The sequence below is a fragment of the Tupaia chinensis genome, unplaced genomic scaffold, assembly GCF_000334495.1.
Source record: "Tupaia chinensis unplaced genomic scaffold, TupChi_1.0 Scaffold000597_1, whole genome shotgun sequence".
In the NCBI taxonomy this organism is placed as follows: domain Eukaryota; kingdom Metazoa; phylum Chordata; class Mammalia; order Scandentia; family Tupaiidae; genus Tupaia; species Tupaia belangeri.
The window spans coordinates 5234605-5248932 of record NW_006160114.1 but is presented as its reverse complement, the minus strand read 5'-3'; positions in this window follow the sequence as shown (position 1 = coordinate 5248932).

Here is a 14328-nt window from a genome sequence, read left to right as displayed (position 1 = left end):
AACCAAGTAATGACTCCAAGACTTCCCAATCTAAATTATCTTTGTACTTAAATTATGGAGGCATTTGTATATAAATATGGACAGGAGAGCAAGGCAGTGGGCATAATGATAACAGAACTTGGCCCAAATGGGAAAGGTCTTGGGTTCGAGTACCAGGACCTCCCTGTATACATTCGGTAAACATGTGCCTGTGATGCTGGCTGTCCGAGATTGAGGGTAAAACCATGGCATGAAGACCCTGTTGGGGATGCCTGTCTCCTCTCACTCTTTTTCATTCTCTCTCATAGAATAAATAAATAAATAAATGAATAAAGAAAAAGTTTATTTAGAAAAATATATGGAGAGAAGGCAGTAGCTGGCTTCCTATACTGAAGCAATCTTTGAATCTGTACAAGGGTAGAAAACAATTGCTAGATTTTTTTAATGAAGTACGGTTGGACAATCAAAGCACTTCAGGGACAGAACCATGTAAGAAAATGCTCTTCTTATCATGGCAGTCAGTGAGCAGGGCCAAGATTCCAGATGGTGCAGAACAAGCTCCAACAGTCCAGAAGGATCATCTGGATTCCAGGAGATGGTGTGCTGCACACCAGCACAAGAGACTTGAGAAAGCCTTGGCACATTCTGGTATGGTTTAAAAGCTTGGGGAGTGGAGAGTGGGGAAGACCAGCAGATGGTGTAATGGTTACGTCACTGAACTCCCATATAGTCGACCACAGTTGGAGTCTCAGATCCAGTGGCTTGAAACATGCCAGGCACATGTGCATACATGCTCAAGATCCCAAAAGGAGAATGGAGAAGGGATTGCCATGTGGCCATGCTCCCTGGGGATTGATTTCTTGCTTTCTGTCTCTCTGTCTCTGTCTCTCCAGTGAGTGCACACACCTGATAGCAAAAATCTCTCTCTCTCTCTGTCTCTCAAAAAAAAAAAAAGCTCGGGGGGGGAATGAAAGGCACTGTTTCTGCTACTAAGACCATGTTTATGTACTTAATAGAGGTTTTTCCATTTCTACTTGATTTGTTTCTACAGGATTCATTTTCTGTGTCTCTGTTCCTTTTCACTTATCTGCATCTGCTGATTACTGGCTAGAGGCAAGTCATTGGTCTTTATCTGCGAGTGTCATCAGGCCTGATTTCCATTGCTTTTAATATATGTAAATGGAAAGAAGGCAATATATAGCAGTGATTTAGAGCACAGGTTTAGGTTAAGATCCAGGCTCTGACATTTGACGGCTTTGAAAATCATGCTTAACTTGTCTCAGTCTGCTCCAGCATGGGTAAAAAGAATGACAATAATAACCTGTTGAGTTCTCACAAATTAAATAAAGCAATGGTAAGTAAACTACTTACTACAGTGGCTGGCCCATTCAATGAAAATTTTAATTGCTACAGTTGCTGTTTTTAATTAGCTTCTATTTCAACCACCTACACACCCTAAGGCTAAGCAAACACTGACCTAAATGAGCACATGACCTGTAGGCCTTGGTGCAATTAGGTGGACTAGGTAGGACCAGTATAAAAGGTAGGACCTAGAAACTTCAACATAGTAAGATATTCAGAAAGAGGATGAAGCATCAACAATGAGCATCACCTTTCACTTACCTCCTCACTCATGGCCTCAGGAATCACATTTTCTTTAGTGTTCATCTGTAGCTTACCATCTCGGGCACAGAGAATACCTCCTGGGCACATGAGAACCCAATCCCACCGCTGGGAGATTCTGTCACTACTGTTCAGACAGAAATTCCTTTTTTCTTGGGATTTTAAGATAAGAGTATAAATAAGCTCCCATGTACTTATAATCTAGCTTGAACAATTATTAACTCATAGCTACTTTCACTGCCACTCTTCCATAATGCCCACCACCAGAATTCTTGAGAAGCAAATCCAAGATATCATCATTTTACATGTAAGTGTTTTAGTTCTACCTCTAATAAGAGACTCACAACTTGATTTTAGCATTTCCCTTTTTCCTTAGGCAGCATTCTTTACAGTTATTTAAAATTATTCAAGCCAAAGCATTTCAGTGTAACAATTATTCAACATCTGTTAAAAAGGATACTTTTGTAATGGATCACATGAAAAATATTTTTAACCAATGAAAAGTTTTCAGGATTTTTTCATGTCTTGACATTTCTAAAACTGGGATACATCTTACAGCTGACAGAGAATGGTAGTTTAATTGATAGTGTTATTCTTCTTAGTGACACATAATCAAATGGTCCAAGTCACAGAGGATGGTGTCTTAGAAATGAAGAAGTGCAACAGTTGGAAAGATAAATGGACACACAAATACACCTAAAACTACCCGCTTAACTACCTACATTCATACCTACATGAACAAGAAGGTGAAAATAAATTTAAATAAAATTATACATAGGTTCTGAAAGAATAAAGTAAATATTTCTGAACACATCTGGACACAACCCAGAGAGTTTGCAAAAGAAATAAAAATGATATAGATATTCTATCCCAACAGATATAGAAGCATACTCAAAGTGGAGTTTGAATCTGAAATTTTCAAGCTTGAAATACAAAGGGTGCTCAAAAAGTCCATGAAAAATATGTATTGGGAAATAACTATGCATGAGTTTCAAAACTGTAGCAACAAAATAAACTCTTACTTTAATTCCATTTTTAAAAAATTAGCCAGAGGTTATCCGTTCTTGAGAGAGAGAAAGAAACTGAAAAAGCACCTCAGCCTGTGGGGGATAACACACTGAGATCCCTTCTCTCTCTCTCTCCTGCTGGGAGTTTGGGCATGCACACACACACACACACACACACGCCTAGCATAACTGCTGGGTCCAGAACTTGAACTGCACAGGTGGTCACATAGGATCCAGCTCACATAACCACCAGGCCACAGGATGACCCTAAATCCATTCTTTTATTACATTTTAAAATTCATCTTGTAAAGCTCTCTCTCGTTTAGTGATGTTTTTTCCATAGTCAAAATTCTTATCTTTATTATCAGTGTTGTCCTCACTCATGACCACAGCTTTTAGAACTTTTTAAAGGGAGATAACAGAATACCGTGCAGTGGTAGATGTCACTAGAGAGGAAAGAGGGAGTCAGGTGGGACCAAGATGCTGGAAACACCCATAAATTAGTGAGATGTGGAACAGTCGGTGCATTGTGTGACCACACTGTTTCTGTGGTAGCTAGTTTGACAGGCAAAAGCATGTGGACATTGGCAAGGTAGAGGTCATTTTATACTTTGGTTTATCCCAGTCCCCCTGGCCAAGGGCAGGGTCTACTGATACACTCAGCCTACAGCTTACTGAACAGCTATGTCACACCAATTTAGAACCTTTCCCTTTGGGATTCTCATTAACCAAAAGTATGACACCCAGGAGACCCCTGGAGAGAATCAGGGCTTGCAATTCACTTTATATTTAGCTTAATGGTTCCCTCTTCTCTCATTTCATATCAGTCCTTTCTCAACCACTGCCTCTGAAAGCCAAAAAGCTTTCAGCTGGTTCAACAACATTAGTTACCCTCATTATTGGAAGAATAATAGGAAAGCCAGAATAAAGAAACACTTTCTCCTGTAAGAAGAAAAAAAAAATCTGGAGGTAATTACTCCATGGTCTGAAATAATCCTATTAGGCATTGTCTTTCCTTCAAAATTAACCAGTACAATATAACTGGCAGGGAAAGGAGCTGGTAGAATAAAATATTTCTTGCATTTAGCTGCTGGCCAAAAGAGATCATTTAAATGGTCTTATTTTTTACTTAAAAATACAAAAGTGACCATCATTTTCTTTTTTTATCTTTTTGCTATAACAAGATTAAGTATTTGTGTATTATTTTTGTCTTCAACTTGATGGCTTTCTGATGGAAACTGAGTTCTTAACTTTTTAAAAATTATTATACAGTCCTTAAGAATATAAAAAATACCATAGAGCTGCTCCTTTGAAAATTTACGTAAGTCATATAAAATGTCAAGAAATTCAGGTATTCTCCAGTTCTAGGAAGTAAGCATTAAGAGGTAAGCAATTAAGTTAAACATGATCAAGAACTTACTTTAATTAAGAAGGAGGTCTTGTGACCAGCAGTTAGTGTAATGGCTATGTCGCTGGACTTTCATGTAGTGGACTGCGGTTTGAGTTCCGGACCTGGTGGCTTAAAGTCAAGCTGGGCCCATGTGCGTGCGTGCTGAAGATCCTGAGAGGAGAATGGAGAAGGGATTGTGGCGTGGCCATTCCCCTGGAAAGTGATTTCTCGCTTTCTGTCTCTCTGCCTCTCTCTTTCTTTCTGGCGAGCGCACACACCCTATAGCAAAAAAAAAAAAAAAAACTCTCCAAAAAAAAATTTAATTGTTAGATGTTTCATTAATAGGTCCCTGCCCTTGAAATGTTGATCCCAAAACAGACACTCTGTCCCTCCTTTATTCTCATCATTGTGACACTCACAACATAGTTTATAAAAGATTTCTCACATGTTGTCTTGTTTCATCCTTTTGGTTGGGATGAGTATGGTAAGCACAAGAGTCAATATTTTCTTAAGTTTGATAATTGAAGTTGAAAGCAGGTAAATCACAAGAAGAACAACACATGGAGCCAGGATCGAAGTAACGAGGTTTCAGAGCTCATCAAGGAGAGAATGAGCATTGTTAAGTTCCATCACAGTGCAATGTTCTATGTAATAATGGGTCACAAAAGGGAAATGGGTTGAATGAAAAGAGCCGCCACGTGCAGGTTCGCTTGGTAGAAAAGATAGTGGAATGGAAATGGGAAGTTGAGAAATCACTACCTCTTCAGCACCTCTGAGTGTGTCCCCTCTGGTCCTGTCAATGGGAAAGGACCAGTGACTGCACTGGTCAAAGAAATTCCTGTGCTTTATCTCTGGAAGAACTAGGACAAAACAAAGTAGTTCCCACCACTATCATACAACCCAACTCCCGTATCTCCCCTCCTGTTGAGGAAGTCTTTGGACACTCCCCTTCCTGTTATAAATTGCCAGACTCTTGTCAGAGTAGTGAGGTCAGACTTTGCCATTACTCATATTAAAGGAGGAACAGGTAAGGCAGCCTTAGATTTATGCAAATAAAATAGAATGTTCTCCTACTCTCACACACTTTGCTTGGCTCTTTGCTTAGAAAGCAGCTAGAAGCTAATGGGCAAAGTCTGGTAAAGAGGACAGTTTTTCTCAATAGAACTAAATTGGAAGGCCCTTAAGAATAGGCATTCCATTGTCTCCTTTTATAACTGTTTTTAAGTGTATTCATTTATTGCTTCCATGAATGAGACAGAGAAAGACAGAGAGATAGTACCACAAATGGAGTCTTGACACTTCTATCTAACCCCAGCCTCAGCTAGGCCTGGATCATGGGCATACATGTGCCTAGCATACTCAGAGAAGTCTCCTGATGCAAACCTGGAATCTTCCTACATGGGTCAGCCTCACTGAGCCTCATGTTTTACTGCCTCACCACTGTCCTGCCCCATCCATCTCATCTTTTACGTCCTCAATAAAGACTAATCCAGTTCTGGACCACACTGAAGTACAGAACAGACACTTGACTTACAGGCTTATGAAATGGGGGAAACACTGAAGGTAGAGCAAAGGGCTTAACTTGCTAAAGGTCAAGAGCAAATCAGGGTATCCTGTGCCCTTGACCCATCACACACTTCACTTGAACTCTCAAGCTCTTCTGGGTAAGGCTGTTTGGGAAGAGTATTGAAGCTTCCAAATAGTATTTTGCCAACATTTCTGGAGGTCTTTCAATAAAAAAACTTTCAAAACAAAAATTTTCAAACATGTTTATACATGCCATGGAGTGAATACTAATAATCAAATTAACAAAATTGTGATGACTCCTAACTGATTGGGAAACTGAGAGTTTTGGGGTTGGGCAAGGAATACATTTATGATGAGGTAAGCCTATATGTATAATACAATAAAACCAGCTTATTTTTCTTGCTAAGAGATCATATACCTGTTCTTTCACTCTCTCCATTACATATATACTTCCAGTAGAATTCTTACCCAACTCACAAGTTTCAGGACTAGCAAAATTTAGTATATGTCAGAGCTTGTCTTCCTTTTTTTTTTTTTAAAGATTTTTACTAATGGGAGCGTCCACTTGCTGGAGAGACAGAGAGACAGAGAGAAAGAAAGTGAGAAATCATCCACCAGTGTGGATGGCCACACTGCAATCTCTTCTCCTCCATCCTCCTCTCTGGATTTTAGGTACACGTACACCCTCGCCTAGCATGAGTTTCAGGAGGGTGGACCCAGGACTTCAATTGTGGTCGGCCATATGGGAGTCCAGTCCCTTAACCACCATGCTACCTGCTGGTCCCAACTTGCCTTCCATTATTACTCCCTCTTCCCTTGTCTGGCCTTTCAAACCCTACTTTGTGGGTTGATCCCTTGGAAAGGTAAATTTTATCAATGTCTGCTTCCAAAGACGAATCAAAAGTTGATAGGCAAATCCTCACTGTCTCAACATTGCAGTTTGGCTTCCAATTTAGGTCACTGGAAATCACCAGGTATAGATAGAACCCATCATGATAACTGGATTCAATAGTAGTTGATTCTGTTTTTATAGTTAATTATGTTAATTTATGAGATCTACACTTTGAGTAGTCTTTCTAGAAGAGATATAAGGAATAGGATTGCCAGATTAAATGCATAACATACAGGGAGTCAGCAGGTGGTATGGTGGTTAAGGTGTTGGAATTCCCATATGGCCAACCATGGTTTGAGTCTCAGACCTGGTGGCTCTCTTTCTCTGGCAAACTCATATGAAAATAAATACATTAATTAATTAATTAATTCTTAAAAAAACATAACATCCAATAAACTGTAAATTTTACAACAAATAATTTTGAAGTATAAGTATGTCCTCAATATCATATGGGCTGTACTTATAAGAAATAATTTGTCATTTCACCAAAATTCAACTTTAAATAGTGGTCTTATATTTTTCTTTGCTATATTTGGCAATCCTACCTAGGAGGCAACATCATCAAGAAATTAATAGCACTAAATAAACTAGTTACTTATTGTTCCTCCAAGACCAGGTGTTACTATCAAGAAAACACGTACACAAGGATCTACACCTGATCATTACCTACGAATGAAGGCAGAGCCAAATAAGTCAGGCAAACCATAAGATTTGGGATCTTCCCTACTGGTGTGATACTTTTTGTTGTTGTTTTTTAAGAGAGGATTTTGCCTTAGAAGGTGTGTACTCACTGGAGAGAGAGACAGAGGCAGAGAAAGAGAAAGTGAAAGTGAGAAATCACCCTCTGGGGGAAGTGGGGATGACCATACCACAGTCCCTTCTCCATTCTCCTCCCATGATCCCGGGCACGCATGCACACACACAGCCCGGGAGTCAGGAACTCAAACTGCAGTTGACCATGTGGGAGTCCAACAATGTAACTGATATGCCGTCTGCTGGTCCCATGGTCTGATATTAATAAATTAGAGTGTAGTTATTATTTTGGGTACAAATTTGATTGGACTAAAGAATACCAAGAAACCTGATAAAACATTATTCTGGTTGCATTCATTGTGGTGTTTCCAAAAGAGATTACCATGTGCACCTGAGTAGACTAGGTGGAACCATAAACCCTCCGTGTCGGCTGGCACCATCCAATCAACAAAGGGCCCAGAGAAAACAAATACAGGTTTTAGCAATTAGGGAACTATTAACTGTTGGATTTTAACTGAGAGAAGTCTCTTTTTAAACAGAATTAACACATGATAGCAGTATTTTGAAAAAATAAAATTCTTGCCTAATGTTATGGACATACACGAGAAATCATTTCAGCTGCAAAAAACTGCACAGGTACAAATAAACTGAAATAAAAATTACAGTTTTGCTTGGGTCAGAGTCTTGTTGGGAAGGACTTCATGGACACACAGCATAGCTGATCTGACCACACCTACTTACTTGTCCCTACTCACTTTCCTCAAAGTTCTTCTGAGGACCTCTTAACTTTTCAAATGCTCTGTTAGAACACAGCATTGGAATCTCTGGAATTCAATGAAGATTGTGATCAAAGAACAGCATGTGAAGCCATATCAGGTATGATTTCAGCTGTGAGTAATCAAGGTTTAAATACTTTATTTTGGTTTCTGACATAGTTTCCCAGCTTGTTGGATATGCAGAGTTTGGATTTTATCAGAAATGGTATAGTTGGAGGAAGAAGGGAAAAATTAAGTCTAGTTTAGCGAGTCCAGAATGTTATTTTCTTACAAAAACAAAAACAAAAAAACAATGCATGTCCAGCATGTCCAAGTAAAAGAAGACTTTTGCTCTTCCCTCCATTTGTATTTTTGCTTTTGTATCTCTGGTATCTTCAGCTGGTGAAGAGTCATTGGGATGAAACCCAAAAGATACGTAAAGGGAATAAAAAACACTCCATGTTAAGAGTCAGAAACTACTCCTACATTGGCATTTTTATAATTTGTATTTATCTACTGAAAAGGAAAATCTTATCTACTCTCTCTCCAATGGTTTATGATATTATAGACATAACAGTACTTAGCAAAGTGAAAAGCGCTACTTTAACATCAAATAACATCATATTTGTACACCCGTGTTTATGCACCATTACTTATAGTAGCCAGGAGGTAGAAACAACCCTACAATGGATGAATGTATAGAAAAAATATGGTAAATGCTTACAAGGGAATTTATTCAGTCTAAAATAGGAAGGAAAATCTGACCTATGCTATAATATAAATGAAGTCTGAGGACATTCTCCAAAGTAAAATAAGCCAGTGACAAAAGAACAAATATTTTATGACTATTTAAATGAAGTAACCAGAGGAGTCAAATTCATAGACATAGAAAGTAGGGCAAAGGGGCAGGTAGGTGGTGTGGTGGTTAAGAGTGTTGGACTCTCATACGGTCAACTACAGTTTGAGTACTGGACCTGGTGGCCTGCTTTCTCACTTTCCCTCTCCCTCTGTCTCTCTTTCTTTCTTGCTCTCACTCTGTCCCTCTCTGGTCAAACTAAAAAGTAAGTACTAAAATAAATAAAGTTAAATAAAAATAATTTAAAAAAAAATAAGTAGAGCAGAAGTTACCAGGGACTGGAGGAGGTGGACATGGGAGTTATTGATTAATAGGCACAACGTGTAGTTGGGGATGATGAAAAGTTCTGGGAAAGGTTGATAGTGATGCTTAGATGAAAATGTAAATGCACTTAATGACACTGACTATATACTCCAAAATAGCTAAAGTGGTTATTTTTATGTAATATATATTTTACACAATATGCTCTACACCATAAAATAGAAAATATACTTTAGGAAAAAGATCCATAAAAATCAGAAAGAATAGTAGATGTTCTAATTTAAGAGGTATTGTTAATAAAGAAAATCAAAAATTAGGTAGGTTTAACAAAAACTTCTCACTGATTAGATGAGTGGGCTTACTTACATCAAAATACTATGGTAAGTTTGTGTATATAAAGTGAAAAGGAAAGTGGCCTTCAGACAGTTGCATCTGAAAATTTCAAAGGATGGTAATGACTCTAAAACAAGTTTATACAAATTATTTAAATGTAAAAAGAGATTTAAAGTATGAGTTTATTTTGGTAGAAAAAATTTTAATTCATGAAGATTTTTTTTTAATATGCACTTTCCATTGTTTTTTTGAAGACAACTTCATGTATTTTCAGGTAACTTTTTAAAAAAATATTTTTGCAGGACCAGCAGTTAGCGTAATGGCTATGTCGCTGGACTCCCACGTAGTCGACCGCGGTTCGTGTCCCGGACCCGGTGGCTTAAAACTCATGCCAGGCGCGTGTGCGTGCGTGCCCAAGATCCCGAGAGGAGAATGGAGGAGAAGGGATTGCGGCGTGACCATCCCCCCTGGGGGGTGATTTCTCGCTTTCTGTCTCTCTGTCTCTCTCTATCTGTCTGGCAAGCATATGTGTCCTATACCAAAAACCTCTCCCCCCCCAAAAAAATTTTTTTTGCCATAGGGCGCATGCACTTGACAAACAGACAGAGACAGTGAGAGGAAAAGTGAGAAAATCACACCCTCTTGGGGGATGGCCACACTGTAATCCCTTTTTCTCCATTCTCTTCCTGGAATTTTGTGAATTTCAAGCTGCCTAGGCCAGGACTCCAACTGCTATCAGCCATGTGGGGCCTTAACCACCACACCACCTGCTGGCCCCGCGAGGTACTATTTTTAGCATTAGGTTAAGATTTTTAAAAAGTCTACATCAAATCAGTGTTTAGACTGTGGTAGGGCAGGAAGAAAGGTAGAAAACAAATAAATGAACTATATAATTAGAATACATAGTGATAACTGCTGGAGAAAAATGAAGCCAGAAAGTTAGATAAGCAGATGTTGAAGATGTTGCTCACTTAAGGAGGGTGGTCAGGAGAAAGCAAGTGCTAAGTGTGGCTGACATAGCCCAAGAGTGGATGGCATCATTAACTTGCATAAGTTCTTCTGCACTAAAAATCTCTGCATCTAATATGATTCCCATGTTCAAGCATGTTCTTGCAAGACTCTCAGTGGGGTCAGCAGCATTTCTTTAGGACTTCAGGTCTGCAGTACCGTGACAGCAATTCTGGGGCCCAGTTCTAAAACCTTCCCTGGCTGTTTCCCTCCTGTGCTTATAGGCATCAGCCAGAAAATGTTTTAAGAAATTTGCCAAGAGTTTGCATTTGTGAATTTATTCATTTATTTATTTACTCAGTGTCCAGTATATTGCAGTTATTTTATAGAATGCTACGAAATGGGAAAAAAGGCATGTCTCTACTTCCAAAGGGCTTTCATTCAGTGCTAGGGAAAAAAAAGAACAGTAATCACTAAAACAAAATATATATTATTAAAAACTATGCCTGGACTTCAAAATTTGTGCACCAAAATAAATTTGTATTTAATTTCATTTTCCATGAACTTTTTGAAGTTCCCTCATAGTTGTCAAACATTCCCAACTGTAAAATGCTATGTAGTTATTTTGTGTACCTAGTTCTCAGCATTTCTCCAAGGGGTGAGGATCAGGACAAATGGTTCCTCTGACAAAGAGAAATGAGTCATTCCTTGAGAAATGGCTTGTCAAGGGCCACAGGACCAGGCATTGGAAAGGCAAGACAAGAAGCAGCAACAAATTCTAAGGCAAGAGTCATCCTTTCTACCACAGCCTCTTTCCATTCAATCAGCTACAGAAGATGTAGTAGTATGCAAAACCAGGCAGAAATATTCCCCATACTGGGGACCAGCGGGTGGCATGGTGGTTAAGGCACTGGATGCTCCCACATGGCTGATCACAGTTCAAGTCCTAGACCTGGTGGCTTTCTTTCTCACCTCTCTCTCTCTATCTGGTCAAATTAAAAATAAATGAATGAATAAATAAAATTTTAAAATAATTCTTAAAAAAACAATAAGAAAGATTCCCCATACCTTCTATCTCTGAGTAATCAAGGTACAATCATGAATTAACCTAATAGCTTTTGCACCAAGGCAGCAGAGTTCAGAGAAATTTACCTGTTTTAATGTTCAATAAGCTGTATTTCAATCCTTTCTTTGTAATACTCTATTGGACTATTCCAATGCTACAAAATGGGAAAAAAGGCATGTCTCTACTTCCAAAGGGCTTTCATTCAGTGCTAGGGGAAAAAAAAAAGAACAGTAATCACTAAAACGAAATGTCTCAGATGCTCCAAAAAAATATATACAAGAGAAAACCCAATGAGAGACTTTATCTGGAGAGAACAGGACTGCAATGGGCTGGGAGGGAAGAGACTAAAAATGTCTGAATTTGAGAGCATAGCAGTGATTTACAAAGTTGTCATTTATAATTGACTTGCACATCATTACATTTTTTAAAGTTTATTTAGTTTTTCTACGTGAGAGAGAGAGAGAGAGAGAGAGAGATGATCATCTCTCTTAGGGTTTTTAATGTCACAATCTGCACCTAGCCTCAGCCAATCAGAAACACAACAGGCATATGCCCACTCACTGTGTACAAGGAGACCTCGGGATATGAACCCAGGACCTTCCTCCCACATGATGTCAGCATTGCAGAGTGTTGCATTACCACTGTGCCACCACAGTTGGCCATGCCACTAAATTTCAATAGTAATATATTGATGTCCTAGCTTGTAATGTATTGATGTCCTACATAGATGTATTAGAATTGGTCATAGGAGCCAACCCATGCCGTGATGATTGAGGTGGCTGGATCCCAACCTCACAACCACAGAACTCAAGTCCCAGATCAGGAAAGTAGTTCATAAAACACTCCTGGTGTGTGTGCTTGCTTGTCCAGAATCCAAAAGGAGAGAGAAATGAAAAGGGGATTGCAGTGTGACCATGCCCCAGTGGAGGGTGCTTTCTCACTTTTTCTCTCTTTCCCAGCAAGCATATGTGCCCTGTAGAAAAATTAAAAACAAGTGAAAAGATTAATCATAGAAAAATATCATGAGTTCTTGCCAATAAGTAAATTCGTTTCGTCCTCTACAGAGGACAAATCCATTGTTGCAGTTCTGGTTCCCATTGCAGAATACTTAGCCAAAGTTTTAGTTCATGCAATTCAAAGAAAAAGTTTATTATTGTTTATGCTCATCTACTATAGAATAGCATTTAAATATGAGTTACCTTTCACTAATAATTGTATTCTGAGATTAAAAAGACATTAGGAAGTAGGTCTGCTTATTCCATTAAAGTCAATTAGAAGTAACAGGATTCCTGTTATTAACTGGTACAAGTGGTTTTCAAAAAATTTACAGAAAATATAGATTATGAAAAACTATGCCTGGACTTCAAAATTTGTGCACCAAAATAAATTTGTATTTAATTTCATTTTTCCATGAACTTTTTGAAGTTCCCTCATAGTTGTCAAACATTCCCAACTGTAAAATGCTATGTAGTTATTTTGTGTACCTAGTTCTCAGCATTTCTCCAAGGGGTGAGGATCAGGACAAATGGTTCCTCTGACAAAGAGAAATGAGTCATTCCTTGAGAAATGGCTTGTCAAGGGCCACAGGACCAGGCATTGGAAAGGCAAGACAAGAAGCAGCAACAAATTCTAAGGCAAGAGTCATCCTTTCTACCACAGCCTCTTTCCATTCAATCAGCTACAGAAGATGTAGTAGTATGCAAAACCAGGCAGAAATATTCCCCATACTGGGGACCAGCGGGTGGCATGGTGGTTAAGGCACTGGATGCTCCCACATGGCTGATCACAGTTCAAGTCCTAGACCTGGTGGCTTTCTTTCTCACCTCTCTCTCTCTATCTGGTCAAATTAAAAATAAATGAATGAATAAATAAAATTTTAAAATAATTCTTAAAAAAACAATAAGAAAGATTCCCCATACCTTCTATCTCTGAGTAATCAAGGTACAATCATGAATTAACCTAATAGCTTTTGCACCAAGGCAGCAGAGTTCAGAGAAATTTACCTGTTTTAATGTTCAATAAGCTGTATTTCAATCCTTTCTTTGTAATACTCTATTGGACTATTCCATAATCTGCACCTAGCCTCAGCCAATCAGAAACACAACAGGCATATGCCCACTCACTGTGTACAAGGAGACCTCGGGATATGAACCCAGGACCTTCCTCCCACATGATGTCAGCATTGCAGAGTGTTGCATTACCACTGTGCCACCACAGTTGGCCATGCCACTAAATTTCAATAGTAATATATTGATGTCCTAGCTTGTAATGTATTGATGTCCTACATAGATGTATTAGAATTGGTCATAGGAGCCAACCCATGCCGTGATGATTGAGGTGGCTGGATCCCAACCTCACAACCACAGAACTCAAGTCCCAGATCAGGAAAGTAGTTCATAAAACACTCCTGGTGTGTGTGCTTGCTTGTCCAGAATCCAAAAGGAGAGAGAAATGAAAAGGGGATTGCAGTGTGACCATGCCCCAGTGGAGGGTGCTTTCTCACTTTTTCTCTCTTTCCCAGCAAGCATATGTGCCCTGTAGAAAAATTAAAAACAAGTGAAAAGATTAATCATAGAAAAATATCATGAGTTCTTGCCAATAAGTAAATTCGTCCTCTGAAGCACAGAGGACAAATCCATTGTTGCAGTTCTGGTTCCCATTGCAGAATACTTAGCCAAAGTTTTAGTTCATGCAATTCAAAGAAAAAGTTTATTATTGTTTATGCTCATCTACTATAGAATAGCATTTAAATATGAGTTACCTTTCACTAATAATTGTATTCTGAGATTAAAAAGACATTAGGAAGTAGGTCTGCTTATTCCATTAAAGTCAATTAGAAGTAACAGGATTCCTGTTATTAACTGGTACAAGTGGTTTTCAAAAAATTTACAGAAAATATAGATTATGAAAAACTATGCCTGGACTTCAAAATTTGTGC